This window comes from Symphalangus syndactylus, chromosome 8, assembly GCF_028878055.3.
Source record: "Symphalangus syndactylus isolate Jambi chromosome 8, NHGRI_mSymSyn1-v2.1_pri, whole genome shotgun sequence".
In the NCBI taxonomy this organism is placed as follows: Eukaryota; Metazoa; Chordata; class Mammalia; order Primates; family Hylobatidae; genus Symphalangus; species Symphalangus syndactylus.
Genome location: NC_072430.2, coordinates 73,995,866 through 74,014,889, shown reverse-complemented (window position 1 = coordinate 74,014,889; position 19,024 = coordinate 73,995,866).

Here is a 19,024-nt window from a genome sequence, read left to right as displayed (position 1 = left end):
CTGGGAGGGCAAGCAATTTTCTCTAAATGCTTCCTGATGACCCATTCTCCGGATCTCCTTTATCTCCTCCCATCTGAAGACAGACTGCCAGCAAAGGCACTCCCTGGCCAGCTTCAGGGCCCGCAGAACGGCATAAATCAGTTTTAGAGCAGTGGTTACAATGAGTAAAGAAAGCTACATGCATCTGTCCTCTCTCCACTATCCTAAACCTTGTCATCTTATCATCTGATAACACTGGCATGGCCTTCCATCAGCTTCCCTCTGTCCGCAGAGGGGCGGCCTTGGAGACGGGAAAGGAGGGAGGACTGCCCAGCCTGTGGTGGGCAGAAATGGGAATCAGACCACCCACCTACCTACCTGGTGCTTGGAACTCTGAAGCTTTCCCTCCAAAAATGTCATGGGATTGATTGCATGGTAAAAGTTTTGGACTATAGGGGGAAAAAACCAGGTAGGTAAGTTCACCGAAGCCCTGAGCAAGAGCCCTTAGGGGTCTGGGTCTGAGCAATTCTGCAGCCCACCTGCTTCCAAAATGACCCGCTCAGCAATGCTCTGTCCGTGGCTCCATCTGCATTGCGGCTCCCTTATGGTCTGGGCTACTCTGGGAGAGGAAGGTGTCACACAGCTAAGGGGAAGGGAACCAGCCCCACTCCTTGAGCTGCATGACGCCTCACGGGGAAAGCAGGTGAGGCCCATCACGGGGGCACAGCAGGCAGTTTACCGGAACGTGCAGGCGGAGGAGTACGCAGCAGTTTTCAATCATAGTTTAAGTCAAATTTACTGAAACCTTACTAATTTTAACTCTTCTGATGCCGCAGCTGACATAATCACGATCACATGGCTCGCAGCTGTAATGTTCTTAAAAAGGAAGCTGCTTCTTCAGGATGATACCAATTAATGCAGGACAGAAAGAGCAGCCAGGTCTCCTTCTCCAAGGGGGAATGAGTGGCTTTGGAAAGTCTTCCTCTTACCTTGTTTTGTCCTCTTCGGCACCTTCGCTGCTCGCATCCAATGCTGCTGCAACAACAAGCAAAAAAGCAGAATCATGACAGCCACCTGACACCCGAGGCCCTGCCGCCAGCCTAATGGCGCCGCCTGAGGTACCAGGGTCCAGGCATTATTTTTCACTCATTGTGCTCCTGGCAGAGGAGGAAGGGCCTTACCTGCCATTGTTCCACCTGACCAAAGATGAGACTAAACCAGGGGAAATCCTGCTCCCAAGAAAAAGGACTGGGAGAGATGAATAATTAATAATGCCCCAGAACTTGAAGCGGAACGGAAGGTAAGTGTGAGGCCTGGGGTGAATAAAAGAAACACTCAACAGGAAAGGCCACATTTTACCCCTAAGGAAGCTCAGAAAGGGGAGGTTCATGTTCATGTGCTGGGAACTGAGCCTGTCTTTCAAAGTGTTAGTTTGGGACTGAGAAAAACCAGGCCGTGGGTTCCAAAAAATCCCAAGGGGACACTTGGTGTTGGGGAAAATGCCCGCTTTGGAGACTGGCCACCCTGGTGCGTGCACCCGGCTCGCCGTGCAAGTCGGTTCTGTGGCGTCCGTGTTCCTCCCTGTCCTCTGGGTTCCATTCCTAGGAAACTTTCTTCTTATTTTCAAAATAGTTTACTGTTGTAAGCACGATAACTCAACTAATACCATTCACTGACTCTTATCCATGTATCCTTTCCTCCACAAATGTTTGCGAAGCCTCTCTCTATGCCATCTGTGCTAAGATACTGGAACTGAGAAGAAATGTAAGACCCAGAATGTCTCCAGGCTGCCTTGGGGGCCTGTGGCACTGAATGCCCACGTTGGTGGCCTCTACATGGCCATCTCCAGCCAAGGCCTCTCTTGTGAAGTCAAAACTCACACACCCGACAGCCCACTCAGGATCTCCCTCAGACACCTCATGATGTCCAGCAGGCATCCAAATGTAACTGGTCCAAAACCAGGCCCCAAACTTGCTGTTCACAGCCTTGTTTATGGCAACTCTGTGCTTCCTGTGGCTCAGGATTTTCTTGGGATCACTGATGCTTTCTGCATTAGTCAGAGTCTGTTTGAGAACTAGAAATCACACCATTCTCACAGAGTTTAATATAAATAATTGTTAAACAGGTATTAGAGGTCTGAAAGGGAAAAGGGGGCCCCGAGGCAGCACAGAGGTTGTAACTGTAGGAAGCAGCCTCTGCCTGGAGGGCTGGGGAAACAGAGAAGAGCTGGGCTCATCAAAAGCCTGCAGTCTCCAGGAAGGACCCACAGAGTTAGACCACTGAGGAGGGCGCGAGGGCCAGTGGGTGCTGGTACCTCAGAGGGGCCCAGTGAGGCCGCTTTGGGAGTGTGAGGAAAAGCTAGAATTTGGAACTAGCTCCTATGGTAGTGTTGCTGACAGGCACAGGAAGTCAACACAGTGGAACACGTCTCTTCTCTCTCCCCAGCCTTGTATCTCCCTCTAGCTCTGCTGAACACGGAGCTGGGGCTGGGAAAAATGAAGACTGGTTTGCAGAAACATTGGGTGAGAAGCATAAACTTAAGAACCAGCACTGCCCACGTCTTTGGCTACTGAGGCTCCACACACCTTTCTAAAAACTTTTTCTCTCATGCCCCACCTCCAACCTGAGAACAAATCCTCTGAGTTCTATCTGTAACATATTTTCAGGATTTTACTGCTTCTCCCTACTCTGCTGCCACCATTGTGATCTAAACAGCAGGCCTCACCTGGATCACTGCAGTGGCCTCCTCAGGGGTGTCCTTGGCTTCCCTGACAGTCAGTTCTCCATCCAGAAGCCAACGAGATTGTGTTCATTAATGAGGACTGCTGGAACAAATTACCACAAACTTGATGGATTAAAACAACAAAAATTTATTCTTTTACAGTTCTGGAGGCCGGAAGTCTGTGATTAAGGTTTTGGTAGGGTTGGTTTCCTCTAGAGGCTGTAGGGGGAAGGTCTAGATGTTCCACACTTCTCTCCTAGCTGCTGGTGGGCGCTGGCGAGCCTTGGAGTCTTTGGTTCTTAGATGCATCGGCCTCTGTTTTCCCGTTACCTTCTTCTCTGCAGCTGTGTTCACTCCTTATTTCCCACCAGTCACTGGGTTTAGGGCTTACCCTGAATCTAGTATGATCTCATCTTGAGATCCCTAACTTAATTACATCTGCAAAGACCGTATTTCCAAATAAGGTCACGTTCACAGGTACTAGGATATATCTAGTCTTAGACATGGCTATATCTAGATTTGGACATATCTTTTAGGGGTCAGTCTTCAACCCCCTGCAGTGATGCTGTTAAAACACAAATCACATCACATCACCCCTCTGCTCAAAATCTTCCAGAGTCCCAGCTCATCCTGAGTCCAAACTACACTCCTCCCGAATCTGTCACTTCCCCTTTCTGATTTCCCCTCCTTCTGCTCTCATGTTTCTCACACCCCTGAAACTACTCTGTTCCTCAACACTCCACACACAGGCCAGCCTTGGCCTTTGCACACACTGTCTGTCTACCTGAAACACTGTCCCGCTAGTTACTCCCGTGGCCCACTTCCTTGGATTCTTCAGATCTTTTCTCAAAAGTCATCCACTCAGTGAGGCTGCCCCAGACCACGTTGTATACAACTTCCATCCTCATTTCCTACTTTTTTTCTCACCACAACATTCAACAATATAAGATACTATACATGATTTTTATTAATTTTCTTTCTCCTGTCAGTAAAATCTATGCTCAATAAGGACAAGGATTTTTTACCAGTCTCATTCACTGCTATACCTGAAGCACTTAGAATAGTACCTGGCACCTATAGGCCCTCAAAAATTGTACTTTAAAATGCAGCATATACCACTGGAATCACACAAAGTAGAATATATTAGCATTCCTGTGTTGGTAAGGCACAATACTACAGCAGCATTAAAAACAGCAAGTGCTGCTGTAGATGAAAACATACTCTTTTACATCACAGCGAATCATAATTTAGTGTATTTGACTCGCCTTATCCTGATGACATCTGATGATACCAAAGTAGAATGCATGATTGCCACCAATGGAGTTAAAGAGTTTAAAATTTTCCTGAGATATAAATAAAACCCAACTTTGATCAACAGTGAAAAAAGAAAAGCTGCATTATTTCTGTTCTCTTGGTTGAAAATAATGTTACAAAACTTTTATAAAGAAAAGAGTATTCAGTAAAGATTGTAGGGAAGAAGTACTTTAAAGATGTGTCAGAAGGCTAATAAGATATGTTATTTTTCTGGATGGTTTTTCTTTTGCAGCATCTGTCAGCCTTTTTTTTTTTTTTTTTTTTTTTTTTGAAACAGAGTCTCGCTCTGTCACCCAGGCTGGAGTGCAGTAGCACGATCTCAGCTCACTGCAACCTCTGCCTCCTGGGTTCAAGCAATTCTCCTGCCTCAGCCTCCTGAGTAGCTGGGACTACAGGCACAGGCTGCCAGGCCCAGCTAGTTTTTTGTATTTTAGTAGAGATGGGAGTTTCACCATGTTGCCCAGGCTGGTCTGGAACTCCTGAGCTCAGGAAATCCGCCTGCCTCGGCCTCCCGAAGAGCTGGGATTACAGGCGTGAGCTACCGTGCCTTGCCCCCTGTCAGCTTTTTATGACTTTTCATTGACTACTTTGTTGAGGTATAACTGACATAGAACAAACTGCATGCATTTGGAGGACACAATTTGATGTTTTGACATTTTTATAAACCCATGAAATTCTCACACTCATTGTATTGAGAAACACTCCTTCTATACCTGTTTATTGGAAATTTTTATTATCAAAGGATCTTGAATGTTACTTAATGCATTTTCTGCATCTATGGAAATTATCATATGGCTTTGTCCTTCATTCTGTTGATGTGATGTATCATGTTTACTGATTCACAAATGTTGAACCATCCTCACCTCCCTGGGATAAATCCCACTTGGTCATGATGAATGACCATATTAATGTACTGCTGGATTCCGTTTGCTAGTGTTTTGTTGAGTATTTTGCATCTATGTTCATTAGGGATATTGGCCTATGATTTTATTTTTTTGTTGTTGTGTACTTGTCTGTTTTTGTATCGGTGTAGTGTTAGCCTCATATAATGAGTTTGAAAGAATTTCCTCCTCTTCAATTTTCTGGAAGAGTTTGAGAAGAATTGGTATTACTTCTGCTTTAAAAGTTTGATAGAATTCAGCAGTGAAACCATGAGGTCCTGGGCTTTTCTTTGATTGGAGACCTTTTTTTACTAATTCAACCTTGTTTCTTGTAATTGATCTGTTTAGGCCTTCTATTTCATCTGGTTCAATCTTAGTAGGTTGTATGTTTCCTGGAATTCATCTATTTCTATTAGGTTTTCCAATTTTCTGGCATATAGTTGTTTGTAATAGTTTCTAATGATCCTTTGTATTTCTGTGGTATCAGTTGTAAATATGTTTCTGTTTTTATTTATTTGGATCTTTTTTCTTGGTTAGTCTAGCTAATGGTTTATTTTTATGTTTTTAAAAAGCAACTTTTCATTTTATTAATATTTTGTATTTTTGTCTCAATTTTTTAAAATTATACTTTAAGTTCTAGGGTACATGTGCACAATGTGCAGGTTTGTTACATAGGTATACATGTGCCATGGTGGTTTGCTGCATCCATCAACTCCTCATTTACATTAGGTATTTCTTCTAATGCTATCCCTCCTCCTGCTGCCCACCCCCCACCACCACCCACAGGCCCCAGTGTGTGATGTTTTCTGCCCTGTGTCCAGGTGTTCTCATTGTTGAATTCTCACCTATGAGTGAGAACACGTGTGGTTTGGTTTACTGTCCTGGTGATAGTTTTCTGAGAATGATAGTTTCCAGCTTCATCCACGTCTCTGCAAAGGACATGAACTCATCCTTTCTTATGGCTGCATACTATTCCATGGTGTATATGTACCACATCTTCTTAATCCAGTCTATCATTGATGGACATTTGGGTTGGTTCCAAGTCTTTGCTATTGTGAATAGTGGTGTAATAAACATACATGTGCATGTGTCTTTATAGTAGAATGATTTATAATCCTTTGTGTATATACCCGGTAATGGGATTGCTGGGTCAAATGGTATTTCTAGTTCTAGATCCTTGAGGAATCACCACACTGTCTTCCACAATGGTTGAATTAATTTACCTCCCATCAACAGTGTAAAAGCATTTCAATTTTTAAAAATTTGTACTCTGATCTTTATTCTTTCTTTCCTTCTACTTATTTGGGGTTTTGTTTGTTCTTGCTTTTCTAGTTCCTTGAGATGCATCATTAGGTTGTTTATTTGAAAGTATTCTACTTTTTTGATGTAGGCATTTATTACTATAAGCTTCCCTCTTCATACTACTTTTGCTGTATCCCATAGGTGGTTATGTTGTATTTCTATTTTCATTTAAGAAGTTTTTAAATTTTCTTCTTAATTTCTTCATTTACCCCTTGGTCATTCAGAAACATGTTGTTTAATTTCCATGTATTTGTACAGTTTCAAAAGTTCCTCTTGTTATTGATTTCTAATTTTATTCCATTGTGGTCAGAAAATATACTGGATATAATTTAAATTCTTTTAAATTTGCTATCTCATAAGTCTTATAGGCTTTGTTCTCTATTTTTATTCTTATTTCATTTTTTGTTTTTCTTTTCTCTAGCTGGGCAATTCCAAACAATCTATCTTCAAGTTCAGGGACACTTTCTTCTGCTTGATCAAGTCTGCTGCTGAACCTCTTGATTGTAATTTTTATTTTATTTATTGAATTTTTCAGCTATAAAATTTCTGTTTTGGCTTTTGTATGTTATCTAGTTCTTTGTTGAATTCCTTGTTCATAACATAAATTGTTTTCATTATTTCATTGTCTTTCCAATTGTCTATCTGTATTTTCTTGTATCCCATTTGAGTTTTCTTAAGATCATCATTTTGAAAATCGTTTCCAGCAATTTGTCAATTTTTTTTTATTGGGGTCTGTTACTAAAGATTTATTATGTTCCTTTGTAGTGTCATAATTCTTTGTTTTTTCATGTTTCTTATGTCTCTGCATTGAAGTCTGTGCATCTGGTGGAATTGCCTTTTCCAATCTATCTAGAGTGGCTCTCACAGAGAAAGACTTTCACCTACAGTTGAATCTTAGTGTGTTGGTTAGGAAGGGTGTGGTGACTCTGTTTCTAGGTAAGTGCAGTGGTATAGTCTCCATGCAGCTTTTCTTCTGTGGTGTCTAATTTACCATCAATTCCCTCTAATGGACTTTTATAGAAAAGCAATGAGAGTTTTCATCTCTAGAGATTCAATTTGATTTTTTAAAATATCTTTCATGTCTCTATTTACTGTTATAAACATATGTAATGTAGTCATTAAAAAAACTGTTCTTATGTCTTTACCTATCAATTCTAACATCTATATGAGTTCTGGGTCAATTTCAATTGGTTTTCTCATTATTATAAGTCATATTTTCCCTCTGATTTTTATACCTGGTAATTTATTGGATGCCAGTCATTTTGAGTTCTTAAGATTTTTTTTCTCGTTTGGATTTGTGTGTTGTGTGTGTGTGTGTGTTTTTTTTTAATTATACTGTAAGCTCTGGGGTGCACGTGCGGAACATGCAGTTTTGTTATGTAGGTATAAACATGCCATGGTGGTTTGCTGCACCCATCAACCCATCACCTACATTAGGTATTTCTCCTAATGCTATCCCTCCCCTCTCCCCCTACACTCCCCTGACAGGCCCCAGTGTGTGATGTTCCCCTCCCTGTGTCCATGTGTTCTCATTGTTCAGCTCCCACTTATGAGTGAGAACATGCAGTGTTTGGTTTTCTGTTCTTGTGTTAGTTTACTGAGAATGATGGTTTCCAGCTTCATCCATGTCCCTGTAAAAGACATAAATTCATCCTTTTTTATGGCTGCATAGTATTCCATGGTGTATATGTGCCACATTTTCTTTATCCAGTCTATCATTGATGGACATTTGGGTTGGTTCCAACTCTTTGCTATTGTGAATAGTGCTGCAATAAACATGTGTGCATGTGTCTTTATAGTGGAATGATTTATAATCCTTTGGATATATACCCAGTAATGGGATTGCTGGCTCAAATTGTATTTCTAGTCTAGATCCTTGAGGAATTGTCATATTGTCTTCCACAACGGTTGAACTAATTTACACTCCCACCAACAGTGTTAAAGTGTTTCTATTTCTCCACATCCTCTCCAGCATCTATTGTTTCCTGACTTTTTAGTGATTGCCATTCTAACTGGTGTGAGACGGTATCTCATTGTGGCTTAATTTGCATTTCTCTAATGACGAGTGATGATGAGCTTTTTTTTTTTTTTTTTTTGAGACGGAGTCTCGCTCTGTCGCCCAGGCTGGAGTGCAGTGGCGCAATCTCGGCTCACTGCAAGCTCCGCCTCCCGGGTTCACGCCATTCTCCTGCCTCAGCCTCTCCGAGTAGCTGGGACTACAGGTGCCTGCCACCACGCCCGGCTAATTTTTTTGTATTTTTAGTAGAGACGGGGTTTCACCGTGGTCTCGATCTCCTGACCTAGTGATCCGCCTGCCTCGGCCTCCCAAAGTGCTGGGATTACAAGCGTGAGCCACCGCTCCTGGCGATGATGAGCTTTTTTTCATATGCTTTTTGGCCGCATAAATGTCTTCTTTTGAGAAGTGTCTATTCATATCCTTTGCCCACTTTTTAATGGGGCCGTTTGTTTTTTTCTTGTAAATTTGTTTAATTATTTGTAGATTCTGGATATTAGCCCTTTGTCAGATGCGTAGATTGCAAAAATTTTCTCCCATTCTGTAGGTTGCCTATTCACTCTGATGATAGTTTCTTTTGCTATGCAGAAGCTCTCTAGTTTAATTAGATCGCATTTGTCAATTTTGGCTTTTGTTGTCATTGCTTCTGGTGTTTTAGACATGAAGTCTTTGCCCATGCCTATGTCCTGAATGGTATTGCCTAGGATTTCTTCTAGGATTTTTATGGTTTTAGGTCTTATGTTTAAGTCTTTAATCCATCTTGAGTTAATTTTTGTATAAGGCGTAAGGAAGGGGTCCAGTTTCAGCTTTCTAATATGGCTAGCCAGTTTTCCCTACACCATTTATTAAATAGGGAATCCTTTCCCCATTTCTTGTTTTTGTCGGATTTGTAAAAGATCAGGTGGTTGTAGATGTGTGGTGTTATTTCTGAGGCCTCTGTTCTGTTCCATTGGTCTATATACCTGTTTTGGTACCAGTACCATGCTGTTTTGGTTACTGTAGCCTTGTAGTATAGTTTGAAGTCAGGTAGCATGATGCCTCCAGCTTTGTTCTTTTTGCTTAGGATTGTCTTAGGTATACAGGCCCTTTTTTTGGTTCCATATGAAGTTTAAAGTAGTTTTTTTCCATTCTGTGAAGAAAGTCAATAGTAGCTTGATGGAGATACCATTGAAACTATAAATTACTTTGGGCAGTATGGCCATTTTCATGATATTCTTCCTATCCATGAGCATGGAATGTTCTTCCATTTATTTGTGTCCTCTCTTATTTCCTTGAGTAGTGGTTTGTAGTTCTCCTTGAAGAGGTCCTTCACATCCCAGGTAAGTCGTATTCCTAGGTATTTTATTCTCTTTGTAGCAATCGTGAATGGGAGTTCACCCATGATTTGGCTCTCTGTCCATTATTGGTGTATAGGAATGCTTGTGATTTTTGCACATTGATTTTGTATCCTGAGACTTTGCTTAAGTTGCTTATCAGCTTAAGGAGAATTTGGGCTGAGACAGTGGGGCTTTCTAAATATACAATCATGTCATCTGCAGAGACAATTTGACTTCCTCTTTTCCTAATTGAGTAACCTTTATTTCTTTCTCTTGCCTGATTGCCCTAGCCAGAATTTCCAATACTATGTTGAATAGAAGTGGTGAGAGAGGGCATCCTTTTCTTGTACCAGTTTTCAAAGGGAATGCTTCCAGTTTTTGCCCATTCAGTATGATATTGGCTGTGGGTTTTTCATAAATAGTTCTTATTATTTTGAGATGTGTTCCATCAATACCTAGTTTATTGAGAGTTTTTAGCATGAAGGGCTGTTGAATTTTGTCAAAGGCCTTTTCTGCATCTATTGAGATAATCATGTGGTTTTTATCATTGGTTCTGTTTATGTGATGGATTATGTTTCTTGATTTGCAAATGTTGAACCAGCCTTGAATCCCAGGGATGAAGCTGACTTGATTGTGGTGGATAAGCTTTTTGATGTGCTGCTGGATTCTGTTTGCCAGTATTTTGAGGATTTTCGCATCAGTGTTCCTCAGGAATGTTGGCCTGAAATTTTCTTTTTTTATTGTGTCTCTGCCAGGTTTTGGTATCAGGATGATGCTGGGCTCATAAAATGAGTTAGGGAGGATTCCCTCTTTTTCTATTGTTTGGAATAGTTTCAGAAGGAATGGTACCATTTCCTCTGTACCTCTGGTAGAACTCAGCTGTGAATCTGTCTGGTCCTGGACTTTTTTTGGTTGGTAGGCTATTAATTACTGCCTAAATTTCAGAACTTGTTATTGATCTATTCAAGGATTTGACTTCTTCCTGGTTTAGACTTGGGTGGGTGTATGTGTCCAGGAATTTATCCATTTCTTCTAGATTTTCTAGTTTATTTGCATAGAGGTATTTATAGTATTCTCTGATGGTAGTTTGTTTTTCTGTGGGATCAGTGGTGATATCCCCTTTATCATTTTTTATCATGTCTATTTCACTGTTCTCTCTTTTCTTCTTTCTTAGTCTGGCTAGTGGTCTATCTATTTTGATCTTTTCAAAAAGCCAGCTCCTGGATTCATTTATTTTTTCTGAAGGTTTTTCGTGTCTCTATCTCCTTTAATTCTGCTCTGATCTTAGTTATTTCTTGTCCTCTGCTACCTTTTGAATTTGTTTGCTCTTGCTTCTCTAGCTTTTTTAATTTTGATGTTAGGGTGTCAATTGCAGATCTTTCCTGCTTTCTCTTGTGGGCATTTAGTGGTATAGATTTCCCTCTAACCACTGCTTTAAATGTGTCCCAGAGATTCTGGTACATTGTGTCTTTGTTCTCATTGGCTTCAAAGAACATCTTCATTTCTGCCTTCATTTCGTTATTTACCCAGTAGTCATTCGGGAGCAGGTTGTTCAGTTTCCATGTAGTTGTGTGGTTTTGAGTGAGTTTCTTAATCCTGAGTTCTAGTTTGATTGCACTGTGGTCTGAGAGACTGTTATGATTTACATTTTTTGCATTTGCTGAGGAGTGGTTTACTTCCAATTATGTGGTCAATTTTAGAATAAGTGTGATAAGGTGCTGGGAAGAATGTATATTCTGTTGATTTGGCGTGGAGAGTTCTGTAGATGTCTATTAGGTCCACTTGGTCCAGAACTGAGTTCAAGTCCTGAATATTCTTGTTAATTTTCTGTCTTGTTGATCTGTCTAATATTGACAGTGGGGTGTTAAAGTCTCCCACTATTATTGTGTGGGAGTCTAAGTCTCTTTGTAGGTCTCTAAGAACTTGCTTTATGAATCTGGGTGCTCCTGTGTTGGGTGCATATATATATATTTGACAGCTCTTCTTGTTGAATTGATCCCTTTACCATTGTGTAATGGCCTTCTTTGTCTCTTTTGATCTTTGTTGGTTTAAAGTCTGTTTTATCAGAAACTAGGATTGCAACCCCTGCTTTTTTTTATTTTTTATTTTTTTTGCTTCCCATTTGCTTGGTAAATTTTCCTCCATCCCTTTATTTTGAGCCTATGTGTATCTTTGCACGTGAGATGGGTCTCCTGAATACAGCACACCAATGGGTCTTCACTCTTTATCTGATTTGCCAGTCTTTGTCTTTTAATTGGGGCATTTAGCCCATTTACATTTAAGGTTAATACTGTTATGTGTGAAGTTGACCCTGTCATTATGATGCTAGCTGGTTATTTTGCCCATTAGTTGATGCAGTTTCCTCATAGTGTTGATGGTCTTTACAATTTGGCATGTTTTTGCAGTGGTTGGTACCAGTTGTTCCTTTCCACGTTTAGTGCTTCCTTCAGGAGTTTTTGTAAGGCAGGCCTAGTGGTGACAAAATCTCTCAGCATTTGCTTGTCTGTAAAGGATTATATTTCTCCTTCACTTATGAAGATTAGTTTGGCTGGATATGACATTCTGGGTTGAAAATTCTTTAAGAATGTTGAATATTGACCCCCACTCTCTTCTGGCTTGTAGGGTTTCTGCAGAGAGATCTGCTGTTAGTCTGATGGGCTTGCCTTTGTGGGTAACCCAACCTTTCTCTCTGGCTGCCCTTAATATTTTCTTCATTTCAACCTTGGTGAATCTGACGATTATGTGTCTTGGGGTTGCTCTTCTCAAGGAGTATCTTTGTGGTGGTCTCTGTATTTCCTGAATTTGAATGTTGGCCTGTCTTGCTAGGTTGGGGAAGTTCTCCTGGATAATATCCTGAAGACTGTTTTCCAACTTGGTTCCATTCTCCCCATCACTTTCAGGTACACCAGTCAAACATAGATTTGGTCTTTTCACAGAGTCTCATATTTTTTGGAGGTTTTATTTGTTCCTTTTCATTCTATTTTCCTCTAATCTTGTCTTCTCACTTTATTTTGTTAAGTTGATCTTCAATCTCTGATATCCTTCCTTTTGCTTGACTGATTCAGCTATTGATACTTGTGTATGCTTCAGGAAGTTCTTCTGCTGTGTTTTTCAAGCTCCATCAGGTCATTTACGTTCTTCTCTAAACTGGTTATTCTAGTTAGCAATTCATCTAATCTTTTTTGAAGGCTCTTAGCTTCCTTGCATTGGGTTAGAATGTGCTCCTTTAGCTTGGAGGAGTTTGTTATTACCACCTTCTGAAGCCTACTTCTGTCAATTCATCAAACTCATTCTCCATCCAGTTTTGTTTCTTTGCTGGCGAGGAGTTGTGATGCTTTGGAGGAGAAGAGGCATTCTGGTTTTTGGAATTTTCAGCCTTTTTCTGCTGGTTTCTCCCCATCTTTGTGGATTTACCTACCTTTGGTCTTTGAAGTTGGTGACCTTTGGATGGGGTCTCTGAGTGGATGTCCTTTTTGTTGATGTTGATGCTAGACCTTTCTGTTTGTTATTTTACCTTCTAACAATTAGGTCCCTCTGCTGCAGGTCTGCTGGAGTTTGTTGGAGGTCCACTCCAGACCCTATTTGCCTGGGTATCACCAGCATAGGCTGAAGAACAGCAAAGATTGCTGCCTAGTCCTTCCTCTGGAAGCTTTGTCCCAGAGGGGCAGCCGCCAGATGCCAACAAGAGCTCTCCTGTATGAGGTGTTTGTCAGCCCCTACTGGGAGGTGTCTCCCCATCAGGAGACATGGGGGTCAGGGACCCACTTGAGGAGACAGTCTGACCCTTATTAGAGCTCGAACACTGGGCTGGGAGATCCACTGATCTCTTCAGGGCCATCAGGTAGGAACACTTAAATCTGTTGAAGCTGTACCCACAGCCGCCCATTTCCCCAGGTGCTCTGTCTCAGGGAGATGGGGGTTATATCTCTAAGTTACTGACTGGCGCTGCTGCCTTTTTTTCCAGAGATAGCCTGCCCAGAGAGGAGGAATCTAGAGAGGCAGTCTGGCCACAGCAGCCTTGCTGAGCTGTGGTGGGCTCTGCCCAGTTCGAACTTCCTGGTGGCTTTGTTTACACTGTGAGGGTAAAACTGCCTTCTCAGGTCTCAGCAATGGCAGATGCCCCTCCCCACCACCAAGCTCAAGCATCCCAGATAAACCTCAGACTGCTTTGCTGGCAGCGAGAATTTCAAGCTAGTGGATCTTAGCTTGCTGGGCTCCGTGGGGGTGGGACTCACCGAGCCAGACCACTTGGCTCCCTGGCTTCAGCTCCCTTTCCAGGGGAGTGAATGGTTCTCTCTCGCTGGCATTCCAGGCACCACTGGGTATGGGAAAACAAAAAAAATCTCCTGCAGCTAGCTTGGTGTCTGCCCAAACGGCCACCCAGTTTTGTGCTTGAAACCCAGGGCACTGGTGGCATAGGCACCAGAGGGAATCTCCTGGTCTGCGGGTTGCGAAGACTGGGAAAAGCGCAGTATCTGGGCCAGATTGCACCGTTCCTCATGCACAGTCTCTCACAGCTTCCTTTGGGTTGGGGAGAGAATTTCCTGACCCTTTGTATTTCCTGGGTGAGGCGATGCCCCACCCTGCTTCAGCTCACCCTCCATGGGTTGCACTCACTGTCCAACCAGTCGCAGTGAGATGAATCAGGTACCTCAATTGGAAATGAAGAAATCACTCGCCTTCTGCGTCAATCTCGCTGGGAGCTGCAGACCAGAGCTATTTCTACTCAGCCATCTTCCAAGATTTTTTTTTTTAACGTGAGGAAAGACCATGGTTTTTTCTAGAGCTAACTACTTCCCACCACAGAGACTATACATTTCTGAGTATTCTACCTAATGCTTTGAGAATTCTGATGGTTTCCAATATGGCTGGTACAAAGAAATACTATTCTTGCCCTGTACAAACACTAGATATCCTTTTGGGTGATTCTTTCTTTGGCCCTGTGTAGTTTTCTCGTACACATGCACTGATTTAGTACTCTGCCAATACACAAGGGCAGCCCTCTGCAGATCTCTGGAATTCCTTCTCTGTGGAGCTCTTTCCTCCCCAGCAGTCCATCTATGAACTCTAGCTGCTTTGGACTTCACAGACTCTCAGTTCAGCCTGTTCAATTCAGGGAGTATACCAGGTTCCATTTGGAATTTTCTTCTTTGCTCTACAGCCTGGAAATGCTCAATAAAGTAAGGGTAATTATAATTTTTATTTTATTTGTTTCTTATTTCTTTGTGATCACTGTCATTTGTAACTTGATAACCACTGTCTTGAAAAATCACTGGGTTATATATTCTTTCCACTTTTTTGGATGTTGTTTTTGGCTGTTTCAGGTAAGATTAAATGTGGTCTGTTATTCCATCTTAACCAAAAGTGGAAACCTCTATTAGCGATTTCAAATGTATAATTTGTTATGATTTCTATTATTATTCTTAATACTCACGTTTCTACTTAATTTTCATTTGTAATTTTGTGTTCTTTTTCTTAAAGAGGGCCCTCAACCTTGAGTCCTTTACTCAAGCTCTTGAGCTGAACCACCTGGTTAGAATTCTGTCTCTACCACTTAGTAGCTTGTGACCATGAGCAGCCTCAGTACCTCAGTTTCTTCATCTATAAAATCAGAATGATACTAGGAATTACCTCATGGTGTTGAACGTCAAGTGAACTATTACATCTAAACTACTTAGAAAAAAACCTGGAACATAGAAACCATTCAAGAATAGTAGCTGACATTTACTATTCTTGAGCATCATTAATGTATAGGTGGTACTATAAATTATGGGATCATTTACAGAGAGTGTGAAGGCTTAGGGTGGAACCCCACATACATGATGAGAGCAGAGTGTAGACCACAAAGAAAATAGAGCAATGACCAGAAAGCAGGAACAAGAAGAATATGGTGTCCTGGAAAACAAAGTAGGCAAACATCCAAAGGAGAGGTTAAACTTCGGAATGAGGACTTAAAAATGACCCCTGAATTAGGCAATAAAACAGTCATGACTGATGCTGTGAAATGGGGATATAAACAGGCTACATCACATGTGTTAATGAGTATTAATTGAGATAATTCATGCTAATTCCTTAGCACGGGACTTGGGACTTATGAAGTGTTAAAAATATAAGATATCTTAATTGTTGTTATTGTTAAATATGTTTGCCTTTTGTGTCACTGGACCCAGCCCTTGTCTTACCATAGTATATCAATATTAGGGCAGATACAGAGTCTCTTCTGGTCCTACTGTCTCTATTTGCTTTGTCTCACCACCCATACCCCAAGGTATGACACTAGAAATCCTTCTGTCAAGTAAACACAAGCACGTGCATGCATGCACACATACACACACACCGCATACTACACACATGCCACACACACACATCAAAGTCTATCCTGCAAGATCCTTTTTTTTTTCCAAGGGCAGTCATTTCCCCCTACTCTGACACTCCCAGTCTATCTTATTAAAATAGTATAGATGTCATGAACAACTACTACTTCCTGTGGACTCAAAGGCCAAGGCCAATCTTGGGTCGCATGGCTGCATTCTTTCCAGGCTAGGGGCCCCTCTGGCTTCTGTAGGGAGAAGTACAGCCCATCTTTCCACGAGGATTTCTTCCAAGTAACAAGGGAGATTCTTAGCAGCCAAAGACTAGTGGCTGCTGTACCCTACAGCCATCCAGTTCCAGGGGTTTAGGATGTAACCAACCAAATCAAAAATAATAATTTTGACAGCCTTGGAATTTAGGCAAAACACCTTGAGTTATTTTTCCAAATTCTCTTTTTAATTTGGGGAGGCACCAAATCCATTTGGTCACTTGTTTATAAGCCCATATAGATTCCAGGTGAAACATTTGGTTCTTGTGGTTCTGATTCATTGCTGTGTGAATCATATTAATGCTGTTTGCATTAATAGCAAGGAAGGTCTATGTTGAGCCCCAAATTACACCTTTCAAGATAAGAAGTATAATTTGTACCAAGAGTTAACTGATTAAAACCCCAAACACACCTGTGTTCACACTGAAACCCTGCTACCCAGGCTTGTTTGAACTTCATGCTGTGAGTCATTCTAGATGACTAAGTCTCCAAGTACTTGAAAAATCAATCATGTATACACAAAACTTAAAAATGTTAGTGATTTGAGACAAAAATCTTTCTAAACAAGTACATTTCAACTTCCTTAAAGTGAACATAATTTTACCTCCTCTTAGAGACTTGGGGTCATCAATGAAAATATCAGTAAGTGGCCCAGTCTAGATTAGGTGTAAGAGTCTAAGGGTTATTTAACCCCACACTAAATGGGCCCAGGCTGTTGGTTTTGAGTTCTGGGGACTATTTCAGTTTTTCTGTCTCCCCTCTTGTTGGCACTTGTCATTTCCTGCTGTTATCAGTTTATCTGTCTGTAGTAGCTGCTCCCACATTTAATTATTTGCTGCTTTTTATATTTAAGAGCTTAGAAAACTTATTAGAATTATGTGTAAAGTTAGTGTAAATGGGTTCCAAATGGAGATTTTACATGTGAATAAAGTTACTCTGAGGCTTTTTCTGAAAATAGGTTGGGTATAAATAAATAAAACAAGTGAAACATTTTGCGACATCGATTTTGGCCTCTTTGGTGATTTACTGGCTTGTTTTGTCATTCCTGGCCATGTCCTACACTGGTGGGCGGTAGGAACCTCACAAGGGGACTAGGCTTCAGGTGTGCTTTAGTCACTCCAAAACGTCATGGGTATCAGCTGGGTTGGAAATGGAACCAGTCACTTGGATTAGCAACTCTTGAAATACCTCAGGGAAAGACTTGCCAATGACTGTGGCAGGAGGCAGAAGAGCCAGGGGAGGAGGGGGAGGGAGGGGCAGAAGAAGGCACCCTCACAATTTGCTTATTCCTTATACAGAATTACTAAAAGAATGAGGTCTTCCCCATCCCTGAGGGAACTCTGTTCCATAAGTTTGGCTATGAGTGGGATCCCTGACCTCCAGTAACCCTTGGGCTACTAGACACCACACTTCCATCCTGCAGAAATGGCTTCCAGGCAGGGCTTCTTCCTCTGCTGCCTCTCCCTGCAGCACACCATCCAGTCACTGGATTTTTCTGTACCAGGAGAGACCCCCAGCCCAACATTTCAGTATCATCCTGGGGCGCATTTTCAATGGGTGAGTGAGATGCCAACCATTTAATTCCTTATACAGCAGAAATCTCAACTGTCCCCAGGAGCCTGCACATTGGCTCAGGAAGAGCCCTGCTGCTTCTGTTCCCCCAAAGTCTCCTGGCATAAGACTGCAGAGGCACCCAACCATTCCTTGCACTGGGACATTGCTCAGGCAAATGGTCCTCCTCAGGCTGTGAGGGGCCCTCTGGGGAGACAGGTGCTCTTGTCCTGGAACACACACTCACATCCCCACATAGGCTGGCCTGTGAGCTTCTTTCCAGCCTTTTACAGCCTCTGGGCATCTCACACTTACCTGACCTATTTTTACAAGCTCAAGACAGAGGGCATAGAAAAGTGTTGAATCACTCTGGGGTCTGTGATGTGCTGGTTCTAAAGCTCAATGTCAAAGTGAAATTCCACCTTTTAGTGGATTCTAATGAATGTCAGCTCATGTTTCTTTATTTTTCTTTTCCTAGAGTAAAAGGAAAGAAAGGTTTTTTTCTTTCACAAGAGTCTAGATTCTATATTTGCAAAGATCTTAAGGGCTATACATTTCCTCAATGACAGGAAAAGTAAAGATTTTCCCTATTCACCCTACGAGGACAGAAGTTTTCTCTTTTATTATCGGGGCATTTTCTTCCCTCTTCGTCTCCAGCTCAGTGTCCTGGGTCTCTAGGCACATAGTAGCTACTAAAGAAATATTCATTGGTTGAATGAATCAAAGAATGAATGGATGGATGGATGGACGGACGGATGGACAGATGGATGGGTAGGTGGGTGGATGGATGGATGGACAGATGGATAGGTGGATGGGTGGATGGTTGGATGGACAGATGGACAGATGGACAGAATTATTGCCTTCTAGGACACCTTCCCAAATTGGCAGAAACCCCTCATCATGCTCCTTGGTAGCTCTTCTTCAGGGACCTGCCTATCAAAGAGACATCTTTTAAGCCTATTTGGGATTCATACAATAGGATTTAATAATGAAGACTCCTTTATTTGGTTCTTTGCTATCCTTTGCAGAAGAGCTAGATGAAAACCTGGCTGCCTGGGTCCTGGGTAGAATTTCTCGGTGAATGGTTGCACAGTTGTGTGCTTCCAGCACAGCTCAGTTCTGTCAGGCCCCTTGGCATCTGCTTTGTCCTGGAATGGCTGTGCACAGTTTGGGGTCTGGACAGCAGTTCAAATGGCTCTTCTGGGGCTCTGAAGCAATTAAAGTCGGAGTCTGTTTTTCTTTGTCATGAGGCTGTTGAATTTTTTTGGTCTTTTTAAAAGCCTTGGCAGCCGCTGGCTTTGCTCTAAAGGGTATCATTCCTCAGATGTTCTGGGTTACCACTGCCCACTGACAACCCTGCAGAGA